Source organism: Schistocerca gregaria, chromosome 11 (genome assembly GCF_023897955.1).
Source record: "Schistocerca gregaria isolate iqSchGreg1 chromosome 11, iqSchGreg1.2, whole genome shotgun sequence".
Classification (NCBI taxonomy): domain Eukaryota; kingdom Metazoa; phylum Arthropoda; class Insecta; order Orthoptera; family Acrididae; genus Schistocerca; species Schistocerca gregaria.
The window spans coordinates 4,526,003-4,543,269 of NC_064930.1; the positions used below are offsets into that span (position 1 = coordinate 4,526,003).

General features: G+C 49.3%; 1 non-coding gene across 1 annotated transcript; it reads right to left on the reverse strand.

Annotated features, from left to right (window-relative positions):
- Positions 1 to 15,719: 15,719 nt before the first annotated feature.
- Positions 15,720 to 15,793, reverse strand: Trnat-agu (transfer RNA threonine (anticodon AGU)). The gene has a single exon. It is a non-coding gene; the product is annotated as a tRNA-Thr (tRNA).
- Between the last annotated feature and the right edge of the window lie 1,474 nt (positions 15,794 to 17,267).

A 17,267-nucleotide genomic window follows, 5' to 3' on the forward strand; every position in this document is an offset into this window, starting at 1 on the left:
CACACTTACATCTTGCTCTCCTTATGACAGTATACATCATATCAGTCTGTGACGCTGGTTTTCCAACTTCTTGCGTGCGTTTATGTTTGCCGCGACCAACACTTACCATGCACTGACCACAAAACATGGAGGAGCCGGGGCTTGAACCCGAGACCGTTCACACGCTAAGCGAACGATCTGCCAACTGAGCTACAGCTACACACACGACCAAGCCTGGCTATTCTCCATTCTTTGCGACTCTGATGTGCACGGACACGATGGTTGGTTTGTTTGTAGCGGCGAAAGTACCAGAATACAAAGGCGCGGACACGTTCATATACACAAGAGTTCCAAGTAGTTTCGATGCTCTGGTATTACGAATGCAAATTCCGTCTGTTTTGAACGTCTTAAATTGAAAGGGCGGTCACAAATTGGTCCATTTCACTCCTTGTCCACAATCACACAGCACCTGAGGTAACAAGCACATCTCGAGCCCCATTGTGCTCTCCATTGTTCATGCCAACTCAGTGCCTCGCTCTTTGCTACTGTGTAAAACTCTTGTCGTCCAACTGCAAAACACTGGGACACAACAAGTTTCCGTGTCCCCATTGCACTGATCGTACTACGAAACGCTCCCCAAACTTGGCAATCACCCATGCAGATGACTTTTCCGACTTTACACGACGCTCACGCTAGTGACAGCCTTATTTATAGTTCGACGTCGCGCCAAAGCGAATGAGCACATTTCGCCTACGGCTTAGGCCGCTCTTCTAGTGTGGCTGCTCTGTGTCTGCAGGCAGCGAGGGGCTGCAAGCTTCCTGTGTTCGCACCTATATCACCTGTGCTTCCTTGTCAGAGACAGACTATCGCAAAACATACAACTCACTCCATGAATTGATTGCTACGGCATCTGTTATCAGCAGTCACAACCAGCAACACCAGTAGCAGCCGACTGCACGCAAAGAATGGGAACGTGCAGTGGGATTTACGTGAAATCGGCGCAATTGTGGATGCTAATCGTTCGCTTGTATCTGCCTACACACCTCTGCCGGTTGGGAATTATTCCACTTGCATGGCAAGGTGCGCATGTAGGTGTGTTAAAAATTCTGGAGGCGCTGGGTATCGATCCCAGTACCTCTCGCACACTAAGCGAGCGCTCTACCATCTGAGCTACGCCCACCCCCCCGATAACTAGTAGTGCTACATACAGTCATATCAACGTCACAGACCCTTGCACTCCCATTATTCCGCAGACAAACACTACTCTCTATGTATCAGTGAGGGTGTCTTTCAGGTTTCGTGCATTCTGTATCGAATCGTAGTTGGCCACAATGAAAGTGGCACGCATAACGTCGAAAATAGAGTTCAGACACCGCTCTGAGTAAGACGAACGTGTTGTCCACCTCTAGACTTCAATGACGTTAAGCCGTGATACCTAAGAGAGATCTGCACTCGATAACACCACGATAACAGCCGGTCCCCACACTTACATCTTGCTCTCCTTATGATAGTATACATCATATCAGTCTGTGACGCTGGTTTTGCAACTTCTTGCGTGCGTTTATGTTCGCCGCGACCAACACTTACCATGCACTGACCACAAAACATGGAGGAGCCGGGGCTTGAACCCTAGACCGTTCACACGCTAAGCGAACGATATGCCAACTGAGCTACAGCTACACACACGACCAAGCCTGGCTATTCTCCATTCTTTGCGACTCTGATGTGCACGGACACGATGGTTGGTTGGTTTGTAGTGGCGAAGGTACCAGAATACAAAGGCGCGGACACGTTCATATACACAAGAGTTCCAAGTAGTTTCGATGCTCTGGTATTACGAATGCAAATTCCGTCTGTTTTGAACGTCTTAAATTGAAAGGGCGGTCACAAATTGGTCCATTTCACTCCTTGTCCACAATCACACAGCACCTGAGGTAACAAGCACATCTCGAGCCCCATTGTGCTCTCCATTGTTCATGCCAACTCAGTGCCTTGCTCTTTGCTACTGTGTAAAACTCTTGTCGTCCAAGTGCAAAACACTGGGACACAACAAGTTTCCGTGTCCCCATTGCACTGATCGTACTACGAAACGCTCCCCAAACTTGGCAATCACCCATGCAGATGACTTTTCCGACTTTACACGACGCTCATGCAACGCTCACGCTAGTGTCAGCCTTATTTATAGTTCGACGTCGCGCCAAAGCGAATGAGCACATTTCGCCTACGGCTTAGGCCGCTCTTCTAGTGTGGCTGCTCTGTGTCTGCAGGCAGCGAGGGGCTGCAAGCTTCCTGTGTTCGCACCTATATCACCTGTGCTTCTTTGTCAGAGACAGACTATCGCAAAACATACAACTCACTCCATGAATTGATTGCTACGGCATCTGTTATCAGCAGTCACAACCAGCAACACCAGTAGCAGCCGACTGCACGCAAAGAATGGGAACGTGCAGTGGGATTTACGTGAAATCGGCGCAATTGTGGATGCTAATCGTTCGCTTGTATCTGCGTACACACCTCTGCCGGTTGGGAATTATTCCACTTGCATGGCAAGGTGCGCATGTAGGTGTGTTAAAAATTCTGGAGGCGCTGGGTATCGATCCCAGTACCTCTCACACACTAAGCGAGCACTCTACCATCTGAGCTACGCCCACCCCCCCGATAACTAGTAGTGCTACATACAGTCATGTCAACGTCACAGACCCTTGCACTCCCATTATTCCGCAGACAAACACTACTCTCTATGTATCAGTGAGGGTGTCTTTCAGGTTTCGTGCATACTGTATCGAATCGTAGTTGGCCACAATGAAAGTGGCACGCATAACGTCGAAAATAGAGTTCAGACACCGCTATGAGTAAGACGAACGTGTTGTCCACCTCTAGACTTCAATGACGTTAAGCCGTGATACCTAAGAGAGATCTGCACTCGATAACACCACGATAACAGCCGGTCCCCACACTTACATCTTGCTCTCCTTATGACAGTATACATCATATCAGTCTGTGACGCTGGTTTTGCAACTTCTTGCGTGCGTTTATGTTCGCCGCGACCAACACTTACCATGCACTGACCACAAAACATGCAGGAGCCGGGGCTTGAACCCGAGACCGTTCACACGCTAAGCGAACGATCTGCCAACTGAGCTACAGCTACACACACGACCAAGCCTGGCTATTCTCCATTCTTTGCGACTCTGATGTGCACGGACACGATGGTTGGTTGGTTTGTAGTGGCGAAGGTACCAGAATACAAAGGCGCGGACACGTTCATATACACAAGAGTTCCAAGTAGTTTCGATGCTCTGGTATTACGAATGCAAATTCCGTCTGTTTTGAACGTCTTAAATTGAAAGGGCGGTCACAAATTGGTCCATTTCACTCCTTGTCCACAATCACACAGCACCTGAGGTAACAAGCACATCTCGAGCCCCATTGTGCTCTCCATTGTTCATGCCAACTGAGTGCCTCGCTCTTTGCTACTGTGTAAAACTCTTGTCGTCCAACTGCAAAACACTGGGACACAACAAGTTTCCGTGTCCCCATTGCACTGATCGTACTACGAAACGCTCCCCAAACTTGGCAATCACCCATGCAGATGACTTTTCCGACTTTACACGACGCTCACGCTAGTGACAGCCTTATTTATAGTTCGACGTCGCGCCAAAGCGAATGAGCACATTTCGCCTACGGCTTAGGCCGCTCTTCTAGTGTGGCTGCTCTGTGTCTGCAGGCAGCGAGGGGCTGCAAGCTTCCTGTGTTCGCACCTATATCACCTGTTCTTCCTTGTCAGAGACAGACTATCGCAAAACATACAACTCACTCCATGAATTGATTGCTACGGCATCTGTTATCAGCAGTCACAACCAGCAACACCAGTAGCAGCCGACTGCACGCAAAGAATGGGAACGTGCAGTGGGATTTACGTGAAATCGGCGCAATTGTGGATGCTAATCGTTCGCTTGTATCTGCGTACACACCTCTGCCGGTTGGGAATTATTCCACTTGCATGGCAAGGTGCGCATGTAGGTGTGTTAAAAATTCTGGAGGCGCTGGGTATCGATCCCAGTACCTCTCGCACACTAAGCGAGCGCTCTACCATCTGAGCTACGCCCACCCCCCCGATAACTAGTAGTGCTACATACAGTCATGTCAACGTCACAGACCCTTGCACTCCCATTATTCCGCAGACAAACACTACTCTCTATGTATCAGTGAGGGTGTCTTTCAGGTTTCGTGCATTCTGTATCGAATCGTAGTTGGCCACAATGAAAGTGGCACGCATAACGTCGAAAATAGAGTTCAGACACCGCTCTGAGTAAGACGAACGTGTTGTCCACCTCTAGACTTCAATGACGTTAAGCCGTGATACCTAAGAGAGATCTGCACTCGATAACACCACGATAACAGCCGGTCCCCACACTTACATCTTGCTCTCCTTATGACAGTATACATCATATCAGTCTGTGACGCTGGTTTTGCAACTTCTTGCGTGCGTTTATGTTCGCCGCGACCAACACTTACCATGCACTGACCACAAAACATGGAGGAGCCGGGGCTTGAACCCAAGACCGTTCACACGCTAAGCGAACGATCTGCCAACTGAGCTACAGCTACACACACGACCAAGCCTGGCTATTCTCCATTCTTTGCGACTCTGATGTGCACGGACACGATGGTTGGTTGGTTTGTAGTGGCGAAGGTACCAGAATACAAAGGCGCGGACACGTTCATATACACAAGAGTTCCAAGTAGTTTCGATGCTCTGGTATTACGAATGCAAATTCCGTCTGTTTTGAACGTCTTAAATTGAAAGGGCGGTCACAAATTGGTCCATTTCACTCCTTGTCCACAATCACACAGCACCTGAGGTAACAAGCACATCTCGAGCCCCATTGTGCTCTCCATTGTTCATGCCAACTCAGTGCCTCGCTCTTTGCTACTGTGTAAAACTCTTGTCGTCCAACTGCAAAACACTGGGACACAACAAGTTTCCGTGTCCCCATTGCACTGATCGTACTACGAAACGCTCCCCAAACTTGGCAATCACCCATGCAGATGACTTTTCCGACTTTACACGACGCTCACGCTAGTGACAGCCTTATTTATAGTTCGACGTCGCGCCAAAGCGAATGAGCACATTTCGCCTACGGCTTAGGCCGCTCTTCTAGTGTGGCTGCCCTGTGTCTGCAGGCAGCGAGGGGCTGCAAGCTTCCTGTGTTCGCACCTATATCACCTGTGCTTCCTTGTCAGAGACAGACTATCGCAAAACATACAACTCACTCCATGAATTGATTGCTACGGCATCTGTTATCAGCAGTCACAACCAGCAACACCAGTAGCAGCCGACTGCACGCAAAGAATGGGAACGTGCAGTGGGATTTACGTGAAATCGGCGCAATTGTGGATGCTAATCGTTCGCTTGTATCTGCCTACACACCTCTGCCGGTTGGGAATTATTCCACTTGCATGGCAAGGTGCGCATGTAGGTGTGTTAAAAATTCTGGAGGCGCTGGGTATCGATCCCAGTACCTCTCGCACACTAAGCGAGCGCTCTACCATCTGAGCTACGCCCACCCCCACCGATAACTAGTAGTGCTACATACAGTCATGTCAACGTCACAGACCCTTGCACTCCCATTACTCCGCAGACAAACACTACTCTCTATGTATCAGTGAGGGTGTCTTTCAGGTTTCGTGCAATCTGTATCGAATAGTAGTTGGCCACAATGAAAGTGGCACGCATAACGTCGAAAATAGAGTTCAGACACCGCTATGAGTAAGACGAACGTGTTGTCCACCTCTAGACTTCAATGACGTTAAGCCGTGATACCTAAGAGAGATCTGCACTCGATAACACCACGATAACAGCCGGTCCCCACACTTACATCTTGCTCTCCTTATGACAGTATACATCATATCAGTCTGTGACGCTGGTTTTGCAACTTCTTGCGTGCGTTTATGTTCGCCGCGACCAACACTTACCATGCACTGACCACAAAACATGGAGGAGCCGGGGCTTGAACCCGAGACCGTTCACACGCTAAGCGAACGATCTGCCAACTGAGCTACAGCTACACACACGACCAAGCCTGGCTATTCTCCATTCTTTGCGACTCTGATGTGCACGGACACGATGGTTGGTTGGTTTGTAGCGGCGAAAGTACCAGAATACAAAGGCGCGGACACGTTCATATACACAAGAGTTCCAAGTAGTTTCGATGCTCTGGTATTACGAATGCAAATTCCGTCTGTTTTGAACGTCTTAAATTGAAAGGGCGGTCACAAATTGGTCCATTTCACTCCTTGTCCACAATCACACAGCACCTGAGGTAACAAGCACATCTCGAGCCCCATTGTGCTCTCCATTGTTCATGCCAACTGAGTGCCTCGCTCTTTGCTACTGTGTAAAACTCTTGTCGTCCAACTGCAAAACACTGGGACACAACAAGTTTCCGTGTCCCCATTGCACTGATCGTACTACGAAACGCTCCCCAAACTTGGCAATCACCCATGCAGATGACTTTTCCGACTTTACACGACGCTCACGCAACGCTCACGCTAGTGACAGCCTTATTTATAGTTCGACGTCGCGCCAAAGCGAATGAGCACATTTCGCCTACGGCTTAGGCCGCTCTTCTAGTGTGGCTGCTCTGTGTCTGCAGGCAGCGAGGGGCTGCAAGCTTCCTGTGTTCGCACCTATATCACCTGTGCTTCCTTGTCAGAGACAGACTATCGCAAAACATACAACTCACTCCATGAATTGATTGCTACGGCATCTGTTATCAGCAGTCACAACCAGCAACACCAGTAGCAGCCGACTGCACGCAAAGAATGGGAACGTGCAGTGGGATTTACGTGAAATCGGCGCAATTGTGGATGCTAATCGTTCGCTTGTATCTGCGTACACACCTCTGCCGGTTGGGAATTATTCCACTTGCATGGCAAGGTGCGCATGTAGGTGTGTTAAAAGTTCTGGAGGCGCTGGGTATCGATCCCAGTACCTCTCGCACACTAAGCGAGCGCTCTACCATCTGAGCTACGCCCACCCCCCCGATAACTAGTAGTGCTACATACAGTCATGTCAACGTCACAGACCCTTGCACTCCCATTATTCCGCAGACAAACACTACTCTCTATGTATCAGTGAGGGTGTCTTTCAGGTTTCGTGCATTCTGTATCGAATCGTAGTTGGCCACAATGAAAGTGGCACGCATAACGTCGAAAATAGAGTTCAGACACCGCTCTGAGTAAGACGAACGTGTTGTCCACCTCTAGACTTCAATGACGTTAAGCCGTGATACCTAAGAGAGATCTGCACTCGATAACACCACGATAACAGCCGGTCCCCACACTTACATCTTGCTCTCCTTATGACAGTATACATCATATCAGTCTGTGACGCTGGTTTTGCAACTTCTTGCGTGCGTTTATGTTCGCCGCGACCAACACTTACCATGCACTGACCACAAAACATGGAGGAGCCGGGGCTTGAACCCGAGACCGTTCACACGCTAAGCGAACGATCTGCCAACTGAGCTACAGCTACACACACGACCAAGCCTGGCTATTCTCCATTCTTTGCGACTCTGATGTGCACGGACACGATGGTTGGATGGTTTGTAGTGGCGAAGGTACCAGAATACAAAGGCGCGGACACGTTCATATACACAAGAGTTCCAAGTAGTTTCGATGCTCTGGTATTACGAATGCAAATTCCGTCTGTTTTGAACGTCTTAAATTGAAAGGGCGGTCACAAATTGGTCCATTTCACTCCTTGTCCACAATCACACAGCACCTGAGGTAACAAGCACATCTCGAGCCCCATTGTGCTCTCCATTGTTCATGCCAACTCAGTGCCTCGCTCTTTGCTACTGTGTAAAACTCTTGTCGTCCAACTGCAAAACACTGGGACACAACAAGTTTCCGTGTCCCCATTGCACTGATCGTACTACGAAACGCTCCCCAAACTTGGCAATCACCCATGCAGATGACTTTTCCGACTTTAGACGACGCTCACGCAACGCTCACGCTAGTGACAGCCTTATTTATAGTTCGACGTCGCGCCAAAGCGAATGAGCACATTTCGCCTACGGCTTAGGCCGCTCTTCTAGTGTGGCTGCTCTGTGTCTGCAGGCAGCGAGGGGCTGCAAGCTTCCTGTGTTCGCACCTATATCACCTGTGCTTCCTTGTCAGAGACAGACTATCGCAAAACATACAACTCACTCCATGAATTGATTGCTACGGCATCTGTTATCAGCAGTCACAACCAGCAACACCAGTAGCAGCCGACTGCACGCAAAGAATGGGAACGTGCAGTGGGATTTACGTGAAATCGGCGCAATTGTGGATGCTAATCGTTCGCTTGTATCTGCCTACACACCTCTGCCGGTTGGGAATTATTCCACTTGCATGGCAAGGTGCGCATGTAGGTGTGTTAAAAATTCTGGAGGCGCTGGGTATCGATCCCAGTACCTCTCACACACTAAGCGAGCACTCTACCATCTGAGCTACGCCCACCCCCCCGATAACTAGTAGTGCTACAGACAGTCATGTCAACGTCACAGACCCTTGCACTCCCATTATTCCGCAGACAAACACTACTCTCTATGTATCAGTGAGGGTGTCTTTCAGGTTTCGTGCATACTGTATCGAATCGTAGTTGGCCACAATGAAAGTGGCACGCATAACGTCGAAAATAGAGTTCAGACACCGCTCTGAGTAAGACGAACGTGTTGTCCACCTCTAGACTTCAATGACGTTAAGCCGTGATACCTAAGAGAGATCTGCACTCGATAACACCACGATAACAGCCGGTCCCCACACTTACATCTTGCTCTCCTTATGACAGTATACATCATATCAGTCTGTGACGCTGGTTTTGCAACTTCTTGCGTGCGTTTATGTTCGCCGCGACCAACACTTACCATGCACTGACCACAAAACATGGAGGAGCCGGGGCTTGAACCCGAGACCGTTCACACGCTAAGCGAACGATCTGCCAACTGAGCTACAGCTACACACACGACCAAGCCTGGCTATTCTCCATTCTTTGCGACTCTGATGTGCACGGACACGATGGTTGGTTGGTTTGTAGTGGCGAAGGTACCAGAATACAAAGGCGCGGACACGTTCATATACACAAGAGTTCCAAGTAGTTTCGATGCTCTGGTATTACGAATGCAAATTCCGTCTGTTTTGAACGTCTTAAATTGAAAGGGCGGTCACAAATTGGTCCATTTCACTCCTTGTCCACAATCACACAGCACCTGAGGTAACAAGCACATCTCGAGCCCCATTGTGCTCTCCATTGTTCATGCCAACTCAGTGCCTCGCTCTTTGCTACTGTGTAAAACTCTTGTCGTCCAACTGCAAAACACTGGGACACAACAAGTTTCCGTGTCCCCATTGCACTGATCGTACTACGAAACGCTCCCCAAACTTGGCAATCACCCATGCAGATGACTTTTCCGACTTTACACGACGCTCACGCTAGTGACAGCCTTATTTATAGTTCGACGTCGCGCCAAAGCGAATGAGCACATTTCGCCTACGGCTTAGGCCGCTCTTCTAGTGTGGCTGCTCTGTGTCTGCAGGCAGCGAGGGGCTGCAAGCTTCCTGTGTTCGCACCTATATCACCTGTGCTTCCTTGTCAGAGACAGACTATCGCAAAACATACAACTCACTCCATGAATTGATTGCTACGGCATCTGTTATCAGCAGTCACAACCAGCAACACCAGTAGCAGCCGACTGCACGCAAAGAATGGGAACGTGCAGTGGGATTTACGTGAAATCGGCGCAATTGTGGATGCTAATCGTTCGCTTGTATCTGCCTACACACCTCTGCCGGTTGGGAATTATTCCACTTGCATGGCAAGGTGCGCATGTAGGTGTGTTAAAAATTCTGGAGGCGCTGGGTATCGATCCCAGTACCTCTCGCACACTAAGCGAGCGCTCTACCATCTGAGCTACGCCCACCCCCCCCGATAACTAGTAGTGCTACATACAGTCATGTCAACGTCACAGACCCTTGCACTCCCATTATTCCGCAGACAAACACTACTCTCTATGTATCAGTGAGGGTGTCTTTCAGGTTTCGTGCAATCTGTATCGAATAGTAGTTGGCCACAATGAAAGTGGCACGCATAACGTCGAAAATAGAGTTCAGACACCGCTATGAGTAAGACGAACGTGTTGTCCACCTCTAGACTTCAATGACGTTAAGCCGTGATACCTAAGAGAGATCTGCACTCGATAACACCACGATAACAGCCGGTCCCCACACTTACATCTTGCTCTCCTTATGACAGTATACATCATGTCAGTCTGTGACGCTGGTTTTGCAACTTCTTGCGTGCGTTTATGTTCGCCGCGACCAACACTTACCATGCACTGACCACAAAACATGGAGGAGCCGGGGCTTGAACCCGAGACCGTTCACACGCTAAGCGAACGATCTGCCAACTGAGCTACAGCTACACACACGACCAAGCCTGGCTATTCTCCATTCTTTGCGACTCTGATGTGCACGGACACGATGGTTGGTTGGTTTGTAGTGGCGAAGGTACCAGAATACAAAGGCGCGGACACGTTCATATACACAAGAGTTCCAAGTAGTTTCGATGCTCTGGTATTACGAATGCAAATTCCGTCTGTTTTGAACGTCTTAAATTGAAAGGGCGGTCACAAATTGGTCCATTTCACTCCTTGTCCACAATCACACAGCACCTGAGGTAACAAGCACATCTCGAGCCCCATTGTGCTCTCCATTGTTCATGCCAACTCAGTGCCTCGCTCTTTGCTACTGTGTAAAACTCTTGTCGTCCAACTGCAAAACACTGGGACACAACAAGTTTCCGTGTCCCCATTGCACTGATCGTACTACGAAACGCTCCCCAAACTTGGCAATCACCCATGCAGATGACTTTTCCGACTTTACACGACGCTCACGCTAGTGACAGCCTTATTTATAGTTCGACGTCGTGCCAAAGCGAATGAGCACATTTCGCCTACGGCTTAGGCCGCTTTTCTAGTGTGGCTGCTCTGTGTCTGCAGGCAGCGAGGGGCTGCAAGCTTCCTGTGTTCGCACCTATATCACCTGTGCTTCCTTGTCAGAGACAGACTATCGCAAAACATACAACTCACTCCATGAATTGATTGCTACGGCATCTGTTATCAGCAGTCACAACCAGCAACACCAGTAGCAGCCGACTGCACGCAAAGAATGGGAACGTGCAGTGGGATTTACGTGAAATCGGCGCAATTGTGGATGCTAATCGTTCGCTTGTATCTGCCTACACACCTCTGCCGGTTGGGAATTATTCCACTTGCATGGCAAGGTGCGCATGTAGGTGTGTTAAAAATTCTGGAGGCGCTGGGTATCGATCCCAGTACCTCTCGCACACTAAGCGAGCGCTCTACCATCTGAGCTACGCCCACCCCCCCGATAACTAGTAGTGCTACATACAGTCATGTCAACGTCACAGACCCTTGCACTCCCATTATTCCGCAGACAAACACTACTCTCTATGTATCAGTGAGGGTGTCTTTCAGGTTTCGTGCATTCTGTATCGAATCGTAGTTGGCCACAATGAAAGTGGCACGCATAACGTCGAAAATAGAGTTCAGACACCGCTCTGAGTAAGACGAACGAGTTGTCCACCTCTAGACTTCAATGACGTTAAGCCGTGATACCTAAGAGAGATCTGCACTCGATAACACCACGATAACAGCCGGTCCCCACACTTACATCTTGCTCTCCTTATGACAGTATACATCATATCAGTCTGTGACGCTGGTTTTTCAACTTCTTGCGTGCGTTTATGTTCGCCGCGACCAACACTTACCATGCACTGACCACAAAACATGGAGGAGCCGGGGCTTGAACCCGAGACCGTTCACACGCTAAGCGAACGATCTGCCAACTAAGCTACAGCTACACACACGACCAAGCCTGGCTATTCTCCATTCTTTGCGACTCTGATGTGCACGGACACGATGGTTGGTTGGTTTGTAGTGGCGAAGGTACCAGAATACAATGGCGCGGACACGTTCATATACACAAGAGTTCCAAGTAGTTTCGATGCTCTGGTATTACGAATGCAAATTCCGTCTGTTTTGAACGTCTTAAATTGAAAGGGCGGTCACAAATTGATCCATTTCACTCCTTGTCCACAATCACACAGCACCTGAGGTAACAAGCACATCTCGAGCCCCATTGTGCTCTCCATTGTTCATGCCAACTCAGTGCCTCGCTCTTTGCTACTGTGTAAAACTCTTGTCGTCCAACTGCAAAACACTAAGACACAACAAGTTTCCGTGTCCCCATTGCACTGATCGTACTACGAAACGCTCCCCAAACTTGGCAATCACCCATGCAGATGACTTTTCCGACTTTACACGACGCTCACGCTAGTGACAGCCTTATTTATAGTTCGACGTCGCGCCAAAGCGAATGAGCACATTTCGCCTACGGCTTAGGCCGCTCTTCTAGTGTGGCTGCTCTGTGTCTGCAGGCAGCGAGGGGCTGCAAGCTTCCTGTGTTCGCACCTATATCACCTGTGCTTCCTTGTCAGAGACAGACTATCGCAAAACATACAACTCACTCCATGAATTGATTGCTACGGCATCTGTTATCAGCAGTCACAACCAGCAACACCAGTAGCAGCCGACTGCACGCAAAGAATGGGAACGTGCAATGGGATTTACGTGAAATCGGCGCAATTGTAGATGCTAATCGTTCGCTTGTATCTGCCTACACACCTCTGCCGGTTGGGAATTATTCCACTTGCATGGCAAGGTGCGCATGTAGGTGTGTTAAAAATTCTGGAGGCGCTGGGTATCGATCCCAGTACCTCTCGCCCACTAAGCGAGCGCTCTACCATCTGAGCTACGCCCACCCCCCCGATAACTAGTAGTGCTACATACAGTCATGTCAACGTCACAGACCCTTGCACTCCCATTATTCCGCAGACAAACACTACTCTCTATGTATCAGTGAGGGTGTCTTTCAGGTTTCGTGCATTCTGTATCGAATCGTAGTTGGCCACAATGAAAGTGGCACGCATAACGTCGAAAATAGAGTTCAGACACCGCTCTGAGTAAGACGAACGTGTTGTCCACCTCTAGACTTCAATGACGTTAAGCCGTGATACCTAAGAGAGATCTGCACTCGATAACACCACGATAACAGCCGGTCCCCACACTTACATCTTGCTCTCCTTATGACAGTATACATCATATCAGTCTGTGACGCTGGTTTTTCAACTTCTTGCGTGCGTTTATGTTCGCCGCGACCAACACTTACCATGCACTGACCACAAAACATGGAGGAGCCGGGGCTTGAACCCGAGACCGTTCACACGCTATGCGAACGATCTGCCAACTGAGCTACAGCCACACACACGACCAAGCCTGGCTATTCTCCATTCTTTGCGACTCTGATGTGCACGGACACGATGGTTGGTTGGTTTGTAGCGGCGAAAGTACCAGAATACAAAGGCGCGGACACGTTCATATACACAAGAGTTCCAAGTAGTTTCGATGCTCTGGTATTACGAATGCAAATTCCGTCTGTTTTGAACGTTAAATTGAAAGGCCGGTCACAAATTGGTCCATTTCACTCCTTGTCCACAATCACACAGCACCTGAGGTAACAAGCACATCTCGAGCCCCATTGTGCTCTCCATTGTTCATGCCAACTCAGTGCCTCGCTCTTTGCTACTGTGTAAAACTCTTGTCGTCCAACTGCAAAACACTGGGACACAACAAGTTTCCGTGTCCCCATTGCACTGATCGTACTACGAAACGCTCCCCAAACTTGGCAATCACCCATGCAGATGACTTTTCCGACTTTACACGACGCTCACGCTAGTGTCAGCCTTATTTATAGTACGACGTCGCGCCAAAGCGAATGAGCACATTTCGCCTACGGCTTAGGCCGCTCTTCTAGTGTGGCTGCTCTGTGTCTGCAGGCAGCGAGGGGCTGCAAGCTTCCTGTGTTCGCACCTATATCACCTGTGCTTCCTTGTCAGAGACAGACTATCGCAAAACATACAACTCACTCCATGAATTGATTGCTACGGCATCTGTTATCAGCAGTCACAACCAGCAACACCAGTAGCAGCCAACTGCACGCAAAGAATGGGAACGTGCAGTGGGATTTACGTGAAATCGGCGCAATTGTGGATGCTAATCGTTCGCTTGTATCTGCCTACACACCTCTGCCGGTTGGGAATTATTCCACTTGCATGGCAAGGTGCGCATGTAGGTGTGTTAAAAATTCTGGAGGCGCTGGGTATCGATCCCAGTACCTCTCGCACACTAAGCGAGCGCTCTACCATCTGAGCTACGCCCACCCCCGCGATAACTAGTAGTGCTACATACAGTCATGTCAACGTCACAGACCCTTGCACTCCCATTATTCCGCAGACAAACACTACTCTCTATGTATCAGTGAGGGTGTCTTTCAGGTTTCGTGCATACTGTATCGAATCGTAGTTGGCCACAATGAAAGTGGCACGCATAACGTCGAAAATAGAGTTCAGACACCGCTCTGAGTAAGACGAACGTGTTGTCCACCTCTAGACTTCAATGACGTTAAGCCGTGATACCTAAGAGAGATCTGCACTCGATAACACCACGATAACAGCCGGTCCCCACACTTACATCTTGCTCTCCTTATGACAGTGTACATCATATCAGTCTGTGACGCTGGTTTTTCAACTTCTTGCGTGCGTTTATGTTCGCCGCGACCAACACTTACCATGCACTGACCACAAAACATGGAGGAGCCGGGGCTTGAACCCGAGACCGTTCACACGCTAAGCGAACGAGCTGCCAACTGAGCTACAGCTACACACACGACCAAGCCTGGCTATTCTCCATTCTTTGCGACTCTGATGTGCACGGACACGATGGTTGGTTGGTTTGTAGCGGCGAAAGTACCAGAATACAAAGGCGCGGACACGTTCATATACACAAGAGTTCCAAGTAGTTTCGATGCTCTGGTATTACGAATGCAAATTCCGTCTGTTTTGAACGTCTTAAATTGAAAGGGCGGTCACAAATTGGTCCATTTCACTCCTTGTCCACAATCACACAGCACCTGAGGTAACAAGCACATCTCGAGCCCCATTGTGCTCTCCATTGTTCATGCCAACTCAGTGCCTCGCTCTTTGCTACTGTGTAAAACTCTTGTCGTCCAACTGCAAAACACTGGGACACAACAAGTTTCCGTGTCCCCATTGCACTGATCGTACTACGAAACGCTCCCCAAACTTGGCAATCACCCATGCAGATGACTTTTCCGACTTTACACGACGCTCACGCTAGTGACAGCCTTATTTATAGTTCGACGTCGCGCCAAAGCGAATGAGCACATTTCGCCTACGGCTTAGGCCGCTCTTCTAGTGTGGCTGCTCTGTGTCTGCAGGCAGCGAGGGGCTGCAAGCTTCCTGTGTTCGCACCTATATCACCTGTGCTTCCTTGTCAGAGACAGACTATCGCAAAACATACAACTCACTCCATGAATTGATTGCTACGGCATCTGTTATCAGCAGTCACAACCAGCAACACCAGTAGCAGCCGACTGCACGCAAAGAATGGGAACGTGCAGTGGGATTTACGTGAAATCGGCGCAATTGTGGATGCTAATCGTTCGCTTGTATCTGCCTACTCACCTCTGCCGGTTGGGAATTATTCCACTTGCATGGCAAGGTGCGCATGTAGGTGTGTTACAAATTCTGGAGGCGCTGGGTATCGATCCCAGTACCTCTCGCGCACTAAGCGAGCGCTCTACCATCTGAGCTACGCCCACCCCCCCGATAACTAGTAGTGCTACATACAGTCATATCAACGTCACAGACCCTTGCACTCCCATTATTCCGCAGACAAACACTACTCTCTATGTATCAGTGAGGGTGTCTTCCAGGTTTCGTGCATTCTGTATCGAATCGTATTTGGCCACAATGAAAGTGGCACGCATAACGTCGAAAATAGAGTTCAGACACCGCTCTGAGTAAGACGAACGTGTTGTCCACCTCTAGACTTCAATGACGTTAAGCCGTGATACCTAAGAGAGATCTGCACTCGATAACACCACGATAACAGCCGGTCCCCACACTTACATCTTGCTCTCCTTATGACAGTATACATCATATCAGTCTGTGACGCTGGTTTTGCAACTTCTTGCGTGCGTTTATGTTCGCCGCGACCAACACTTACCATGCACTGACCACAAAACATGGAGGAGCCGGGGCTTGAACCCGAGACCGTTCACACGCTAAGCGAACGATCTGCCAACTGAGCTACAGCTACACACACGACCAAGCCTGGCTATTCTCCATTCTTTGCGACTCTGATGTGCACGGACACGATGGTTGGTTGGTTTGTAGCGGCGAAAGTACCAGAATACAAAGGCGCGGACACGTTCATGTACACAAGAGTTCCAAGTAGTTTCGATGCTCTGGTATTACGAATGCAAATTCCGTCTGTTTTGAACGTCTTAAATTGAAAGGGCGGTCACAAATTGGTCCATTTCACTCCTTGTCCACAATCACACAGCACCTGAGGTAACAAGCACATCTCGAGCCCCATTGTGCTCTCCATTGTTCATGCCAACTCAGTGCCTCGCTCTTTGCTACTGTGTAAAACTCTTGTCGTCCAACTGCAAAACACTGGGACACAACAAGTTTCCGTGTCCCCATTGCACTGATCGTACTACGAAACGCTCCCCAAACTTGGCAATCACCCATGCAGATGACTTTTCCGACTTTACACGACGCTCACGCTAGTGACAGCCTTATTTATAGTTCGACGGCGCGCCAAAGCGAATGAGCACATTTCGCCTACGGCTTAGGCCGCTTTTCTAGTGTGGCTGCTCTGTGTCTGCAGGCAGCGAGGGGCTGCAAGCTTCCTGTGTTCGCACCTATATCACCTGTGCTTCCTTGTCAGAGACAGACTATCGCAAAACATACAACTCACTCCATGAATTGATTGCTACGGCATCTGTTATCAGCAGTCACAACAAGCAACACCAGTAGCAGCCGACTGCACGCAAAGAATGGGAACGTGCAGTGGGATTTACGTGAAATCGGCGCAATTGTGGATGCTAATCGTTCGCTTGTATCTGCGTACACACCTCTGCAGGTTGGGAATTATTCCACTTGCATGGCAAGGTGCGCATGTAGGTGTGTTAAAAATTCTGGAGTCGCTGGGTATCGATCCCAGTACCTCTCACACACTAAGCGAGCGCTCTACCATCTGAGCTACGCCCACCCCCCCGATAACTAG